Raw genomic sequence first — 8,194 nt, forward strand, 5'->3', positions numbered from 1 at the left:
ATCCCTTGGAAGTAATGTTACTGCATTCTAGTAATATTTGGCATGTTTTTTTTCCATCCACGGTGTATGGCTACTAATTATGGGCTTTTCAGGCAGTTGCACAGAGCTGTCTGTGGGAGTCAGGAGTACTGAGCATCCTAAAGCAAGTAATTATTTCAATTCATCTTCATTACAATTTGAGGTGACAAACATTGTTCTGTGAAATATGACAAAGAACCCCAAAGTTCAGTGGGAGATGGGGGCACCATTTTTACGTTAGGGGTTTTAACAAAGAAGAGAGCATATGCATGGCTGTGGGTAATTTCTCTTTTTTTTTTTTTTTCCACTTGTTTCTCTGGTTTATCATTTACATATCATGTCCAGTAAATTTCCTGGAGAAACTTGTTTCTTGACCATGGAATTACTTTAAACCACATATTTATTTCCTTAAAATCATTTGTCTACCACTTTTATTTTATTTGCTTCCTCCCCTCAGTTTTTTGCTTGCCTTAGAGTCATTCCCAAGCTCTAGCATTAATGATATCCAAGAGTAAGTATGAATTTGTTGCAAATTATCCAAATTGTTACTGATTTCTCTGAGAGAGGGAATGGAGAACATTACTCATGAGCTGTGTGTGTTCTTTAGCCTTTTGTATGAGTAGAAGTGTTTTTTTGTGGGTCCAGGTACCACAGTGATGGAGCACAGATGGGGCTTGGAGACACAGGTAGAAAGCAGGGAGCAGCAGGGGTGCCAGGATCTGCACTTTACCTGTTGTTGCTCTGCACCTTAGTGACAAGTTCTCACCTCTTTCATACCAAATTGTGTGGCAGTTAATGGGAAGAGCAAAGAGCTTGTTTCTCTCAACTTCTGGTGTCAAATATGGGACCTCCCAACATTGGGCTGACAATGGGGAAAACAGTGCCCTCAGACTGGGTCAGGAAGAGAGTGAGGCTGAGAGAAATCTGCTTTATTTCATCCTGTCATACCTGGTTGAGCTGAGCCTCATCACTATTTCAGCTGAGAGATTAAGACACAGTGAAACATTGTATGGGAACCTGAATCTCTCCAGGTATCATTGTGGAGAAAAAGCTGCAGTGTTTCCTCCTCAAGCTCAAGTTGACTTGGGGACCCACCAGTTCCAGATATGCTCAGCTTGTCAAGTGATGAATTATTTTTTTGCATTCAAATTGTGTGCACACCATATGCCGTGGGAGAAGAGAAGGCAGGTTGTGCTGGGTTTAAAGTGCATCGTTTTCACGTGCTCCCTTCCCTCCTCCTGTCCATTCCCTAAACTGGGAGACCTTTTCACTCTCCTGCCCTTAACTTGAGCTCTGTAGGACACCAGCTCAGCGAACATACTTGCTTTGTATGGTGAATTAATGAGTTCAAATGGTCACCTTACACAGCAGTGATGTGTGGGAAAGAAAACCTGTGTCAATGTGAAACATGTGTGTGTGCCTGTCCAGAGGATGAGGCATCTGATTCATAAATCAGTGGCAGGGAGGTAAGGAGAGATGCGTGGGTTTGGTAACAACTGTCAGACTTAAATGGTGCATTTTACTCTTTTTCATCTTAAGTGTCCCAAGAAGATCATATTTTTGACTTACATGTTTTCTCTCTGGTGCTGGCCAGAATTTAAAGCATCTGGAAGGTCAGCGTGTTCCCATTTTGTATCATCTTGTGATTCCTGCTGATGCTGTGGGTACACAAACCCTTTCAGGATCTGCAGACCTTGATCTGGGGAAACAAGAGTAGGCTGCAAAAGTTGTTGGAGAACTGTGTCTTGTCTGCCCCTCTGGGCAAGCTGAAACCTGGAGTGTGTTAATGCTGCAGTGAGTGGGACGTGAGGAAATTCAAAAACTGCTTATCTGTGCTGGAAGCATTTCCAGCAAAGACACAAGAATATGTTGTAGGGGAGGATGCAGAATGTATTGTTCTGCTTGTATCAATTGTCCCTTTAATAAAGACTCTGACTGAATTTACAGTAGCTCTAGACATCAGACAGGGGGTTGTCCCACTGCAGTGAAATCTGTAGCCCATGAAGAGGCTGCCTGGGTCAGGCAGCTCCTGGAGATGGGGTCTGAGACCAAAAAATAGCTTTGTGACTGAGCCTGTAGTTGGTAGAATCTCCTCTTCCCTAGTGTGATTTCATGCTATGGAACCAGGCTAAGGTACAAAGAGCTGGTCTGGGTCAGAGAGAATATAGATGGACAGATATATTCTGTCCATTTTGCCAGAAGACAGAAATTCCATCTGATATTTTAGAAAGGCCTCTGCTTTTACCCTTGGGCTCTCTGCATTAGCAATCCCTGAGCATTGACTTCTGGGCTGAGGGAGAGTAAGGCTGTGCTGAAGTAAACTGCATCATACCTTGTCCCACACCACAAAGGCCAGGCTGGTCCTGCCACAGCTCTGCAGTTCCTGTTTACGCCATACATGACGTTCCCAATCCCTTCAGCACTTGGGGTATGGTTTCTGCAGCTCTTCCTTGATAACTAATTCCAACTGGCACAGCTGAGACATCAGCAGGATGAATCCTTGGAGTGCAGCCAGCTCTGGCTTTGATTTTGCACTTGTGTCACTGATGTCAAGCCTTTGATCAAGGTCCCTGCTACAGTGTGGGGCAGACACATGCAAGGAGAGCGTTCTTGCCTTGTGGGGACAACCAGAGTCACAAGGTCTCCAGTGGGATGCCAGAGTGCAAGTGTTTGTTGTGGTCCAAGCCACGACTTATTTCCTCCTCCAGTGACGCAAACTCGTGTCACTCCCTTTTGGTGGCTGAGCATGAGCGAGGGGAGATGCTGCCCGCTCTGGCATTCCTCCACTCGTATGTGTGCACGTTGTTTGTGCAAACCCAAAAATGAGGGGCTGCATCCAAAGATGACTGGGTGGGGGCACTTGGTCCATGGGCTGCTGGAGCTCTGATCCAAGAGCTGTGGGGCTGGAAATCTCTGAATGAAGATTGGGAGACTGTGGGTTGTGTGTCTTGTGGGAAACAATAAAGGTAAGAAGACTTTTATAAGCTGTGAAAATAGGCATCAGAAAAGACAAAGCAGAGGACTTAGGGCTAGCTGCAGCTGCAAGGCCTGAAAGTAAAGAAGATACAATAATACAATATGCAAGGACATGAAACAATAGTTGAGTTTTTAGTCTTGGCTGAGATAGACCTTAAGACTGCAGAAAAATATGTTTACCAAGATAATAGGTTTTAAGCTTAATAAAGGAGTATTGTGTATTGTTAATAGAAAAAAAACAAGCAAGCATTATTTGAAGAAGGTATATGTGTGTTTCTAATGATTGGATAGAACAATTGTCTGTAAGCTTTAGCAATATTCTATTGGCTGAAAAACTTATAAAATGTTCAAAACAAAGAGATCCTTGTCTGCTCGTGGAGAAGTGAGGTTGCACCATCTCCTGTGTCTGTGGCTGAGACTGGTGCCTGAAATAAAAGCTCGTGACGCGTTACCCTGCGGTCCTGTCCCATTTGTGAAAAATCTGCAGCAGCACCTCATGTAGCTGAGACTGGTTCTTAAACTTCTCCAGCTGCAATCAACAGCTTCCCAGCAAGAAGAACACCAACATCTGTAAGAGCTGTGGGGATGAAATAGCGTACTCTGAACTAGTCTGTGATAATAACAACCCTCCTGCTCCTTGGCTTTGCTGTAGGTGTGTGTTTTTTAGGGCAGGACTGTGTGTGAGCAGCAGCTGCTGACTTGCATTGCCTTACAGGACGCTAGTAGTGGAAAATGCACCTGCTCTGCACATGCAAAGGCATTTATCATGCTGAAAAATATTCAGTAGAAGTTATTATTTTCCAGGGGATGCTGATCAGTCCCTTCCCTTTCCTGACAATGCATCGCTCCTTGAAAGCATCATCCTGTTCCTGTCAGAATCACAGAAATTCCCACTGAGCAGGTAGAACAACCTCTACAGAAAAACTTTCTGATTTGGAATGACAAAGCCTTTTTCTCTGTGAAAATAAAAAATTTAATATGTGTGAATTCTTCCAAAGGGAGTTGGTTTATTTATTTTATTTTATTATTTTATTTTATATTCTGTTTAATTTTATTTTCCCCAGTCTTTCTTTGTAATGGAAACGTTCCTAGTGTTTACTGGTTTATTATGAAGATTTCTAGATGCTACAGCAATAATGAAATTTCCCTGTCTTTATTGTGTTTTATGCACACAATGGTATGCAAGGTGAAGTTCTGACTTGATATCCTCAGCAAGACATGGGACAAGTTCAAAGGCCTGTTAAAACCAAGTCAAACTATATGTCTGAGATATTTGGCCCCATCACCTGCAGCTGTGAGACTTCTATGCAGAATAACTCCAAAACGCTGAAGGGAATGTGGCTGTGTCTTAAATAGCTTTCCCAATAGAAACTTTTGCTCTTATATTTGAGGGAAAATGTTTCTACAGAGCCAAAGCACCATATGCTTTGATTTGTCATTATATGAGTCGGAAAATTTAAGTAGAATTACATAATGTTACATAAACATTTTCCTTGCCTGACTGATAGATTTCCCCCTACACACACTTTAAAATATTGGGTGTTTATTTTTTTAAGTCTCAGATCTGATACTTGAAATATTTTTTTTTTCTGATTCAGAGGTTGTAAAAAAACCTAGTTTCTCTGCTGTTACAAATTAATTAAATTACAGAGCAGACCAGCGAGTTACTACAGGTGCAGAAAGACTTTCTCTGCCTTCCTAACTTCTCCAGTCCTATTATCTGGCATGACAAATTTCAGACAATTGACTTACCAGCTTTCCAGCAGCTATGGCCAGTCATTCTTCTTAGTGAAAATCAGCCAATCCTTTTTTAACATGGAATTAATGAAGTGATGAAAATTTACATCAGCAGAGGATTTATCACAGAGCCTTAATACTGAATTAAAGGTATTTATGCTTCCATAAATACCAACCATTGTTGATAATCCAAGACTTGGAAGTCTTAATTCTGTCACTTTATAGTTAAGCTGGTAGAGAATAAAAATGAGAGATGTATTTTTCATCTTTAGTTAAAAAAGATGCTTATTTTGTTCCTCCAGTAAAGAGAAATGGTTACTTGAGCAAAAATTATGATGATGCTAATTGGTAATCTAAGAAATCTAGTGGATTTATGCAGAAGGTTTTAATTGTGCAATAAAAAGGTATTCTGATGTCCCTAAAAGTTTCTTTTATCTTTGCATCTGCTATACAGAGTAAGCAAGTGTCAAATGCCAATATGCATAGGGCCAAATGGGCCAATGAATCTCCCCTTTTCCACTCACCCTGAAGTCTTCATTTCACTGTAACAAGCGGAAATCAGAGGTAATTCTGAGGTCTGACACCTGACTAATCACCTTTAATTTAAATGAGACCTTGAAAAACCTGTGTGGTCATTGTGAACCTACTCAGGAAATCCTGAGTCCTGGAAATAGCATTCCTAAAATATATACTGAGCAATTATTAATTTTTTCAATTGGATGGGTGCATGTGGTGGAGTGTTGTTATTGTAAACTGTTCTCAGTTCTCTCCTGTTGTGCTTAAAAAAACTCCCTACACCTGGATTTGTGTCTTCCCATTGGATGCTGGCAAAGCCTTTGTAAGGTGTGCCTTGGAAGAGAGGGAGAGCATGCAGGTAGGCAGTGACATAAAGACCAGGCATTACCTGTACTCTGATTAAGCCAGATCAGGAGACAGTGAGGGCTTCTGTGCTAATAATCAAGGACAAGTCCCAAATGCCATGGCTAAACTATTTCGTGTCTTCTTCCAAAGAGAGAGGACATATACAAATAATCCCAAAAATACATGGAAACTGACTGAGAAAGCCCTTCCTATAGCAATGAATGTTTGTTATTTTTATATTGGGGTGCTGCTCTGAAAAGATGCTTCTGGGTACCAAGAGATGATGGAGTGGGAATGTACCCCCTGGCAGCCTGAGGTGACTTGGAGTGTGATAGGGAATGCTTGGTCTTCTGCAGAGTCTCATGCAAGTTTCCACTGCCTCACTTTCTTTGTTCCTCAAATGAAAGCAATCACTCTTCCTATGAACACATGTCATCAGAGATGAGTATTTAGCAGCATTAATTCATGGTCTTTGTGAGTGCTCATTCTTTCCTCACCCCACCCCAGAGTGTTTAAACCTTCTCTGTGCCAAAATATAATAAATTGCAGGTCTGGCCCCTAACGATTCCTCATCCGGGAAGCCAGGGATGAGGGCAATTTATCTCCTAACGATTAAACCTGCAGAAAGAAAAGGGTGGATTGCCTGAATGAAATTACTGCCCATGCATTATTCAGCCACCTGTGGGGAGTTCTGCAGGAGAGCAGAGAGAGGGCAGCATCCCAGATCAGATAGGCTCCTCTGGGATGGGCAACCCATGCCAATCCCGTGGGGAGTGATGGGGCTGTAGATGGCAGCAAAGGCTGCAGGATGGGAAAGCAAAGTCAGAGCTGGTTTCAGGGGCTCCCAGGGAGATGGTGGGTGGGTGCATGATGGATCGAGTTTGCAAGGCTGTGGGAAGAGGAAGGGTGCTCAGCCCAGGTTGGGGCTGAGAAGAAGAAATCAGAGAGGATCTGTCCTGCAGACCAGAGGAGTGTAACAGAGAGAAGGTAGAGGAGAAGAGCTCTCTGCATTGGTGTGTGCTGGACTGCCCTGTCTGGACTGTCCAAATCCCACCTGAGCTTTGCTCTTGTCAGTCCCTCTCTTGTCCCATGTACCAGACTGGTGCAGTGCAGTGGCCAGAGGGTGTTGCTTCCTCCCCAGGTGGAACCTGTCCACTGCTCAGGGACAGGAGGGGACAGTGGAGGAGGTGCAGCAAATCATCTGTCCTGCTGCTCTGCTTTGATAGTTGCTAAATTACTTTTTTCCCTTTATCAGTTTTAATGATAGTTCCCAACTGGATATACAGATGTTACAATTTTGGCTGTGAGTGCAATTTATGGAGTCTCCCCTGTCCTGTTCCTGTAGTGTCTCAGCTTCTGTGGCTGCTTTTCCCTTTTCTTCTCAGTCAAAGATCCAACAGGTGGGATCACAGTGAACTCCCTGATATTTGCTCCTACAAAAGACAGGGTTCCCATTTAAGACTTTCAGGAGCATCACTCTTACCCATCCTGGTTTAGGGGTAAACTCTTCTAGCTGTCCTAACTCATGGGTCAGTTTTGGTGCATTAACCCCATACTATACCTTCCCTGCAGGGTAACCAAGCTGGGGGCCATCTTATCACCTAAACTCAGAGGGCTGAGAGATGCAGGGGAATACATCCAGATAAATGCTCCTCAGTGAACTGAGGTGTTGGCCTGATGCTGACCATGGTGTCCCTGGAACTGCTGCTGGGGAGCAGAGGGAATTTACCCATTTGACTGCTACTGTACAAACTTCACTGAACTGTCAGTTGCAATGCCCTAGAAAACTGAACAGGGGCCAGAATGTGTACTCGATAATATGGAAAGCTGTATTTTCATCTTGGACAATCCAATGAAAGATCCACATCCAGTCTCAGCAAAATCACCTTAATTTTTTTCTTCAGTCTCCTTCTAGCTTTAGCTGATGTAGGACTAGGGCAGAGGGTGTGCACAAGTGCTGGGAAGAGAGAGCTGCAGTGCTTTCACTGAAGTAGCATTACTTGGCAGGCTGAGTGTAAGCCACCTTTAAGCTGTGCCAACTGGCTATTTTGAGTCTGGGAAATAGGCAATACCTCTGGGGTGCTAAAAGTTCATGAATTTTCTTTATTTTTAGCAATACATGATAGAGAAATCAATGCCCTTTGCTCCAGCAAGATGTGAGCAAGTTTTGAAAAGTAGTGGAGTTCTGGCTGATGTCTCTCCACACTGAAATGTGTCATCTACTTCCTAGTCTCAAAGTTTGGCAAATGCTTTTGGCCACTATTAGGATCAGGAAGAGTTTTTCATCCCAGAGCAGTGAGGAAAACTGTCTGAAAACTGTTCTGTGGGTGAATGAGAAATGGCAATGCTGTGGGAAGGAGGTTGGCATCTCTGTAACAGGAATGGATGGCAATCCCAAATGAGGCTCCAGTGCAACGTGGAGCCTCATCCCCTGTGAGCCAGACTTGCCTCATACCCAAATTTCCCCTGAGAAACTCTTAAATGGCATATCATGTCACTGAGACTCATGCAGTTGCAAAACTCATGGTAGGTTAAAACGGGCAAGGAATGCTGTGGGGTCTGTCACTGAGCCCTTCTGTCACAGCCTGGGGACTTGCATGAC

General features: G+C 43.3%; 1 long non-coding RNA gene across 1 annotated transcript; it reads right to left on the reverse strand.

The window, feature by feature from the left end:
* Nucleotides 1–1,408: 1,408 nt before the first annotated feature.
* LOC148185007 (uncharacterized) lies at nucleotides 1,409–5,374 on the reverse strand. Its single transcript, XR_015773887.1, has 4 exons — nucleotides 5,256–5,374; nucleotides 4,747–4,799; nucleotides 2,351–3,571; nucleotides 1,409–1,717 (listed from the first exon to the last, which is right to left on the reverse strand). It is a non-coding gene; the product is annotated as an uncharacterized LOC148185007 (long non-coding RNA).
* Nucleotides 5,375–8,194: the final 2,820 nt, after the last annotated feature.

The sequence above is a fragment of the Pseudopodoces humilis genome, chromosome 1 (assembly GCF_049639895.1).
Source record: "Pseudopodoces humilis isolate 2021_Gansu_Grassland_sample_001 chromosome 1, ASM4963989v1, whole genome shotgun sequence".
Lineage (NCBI taxonomy): Eukaryota > Metazoa > Chordata > Aves > Passeriformes > Paridae > Pseudopodoces > Pseudopodoces humilis.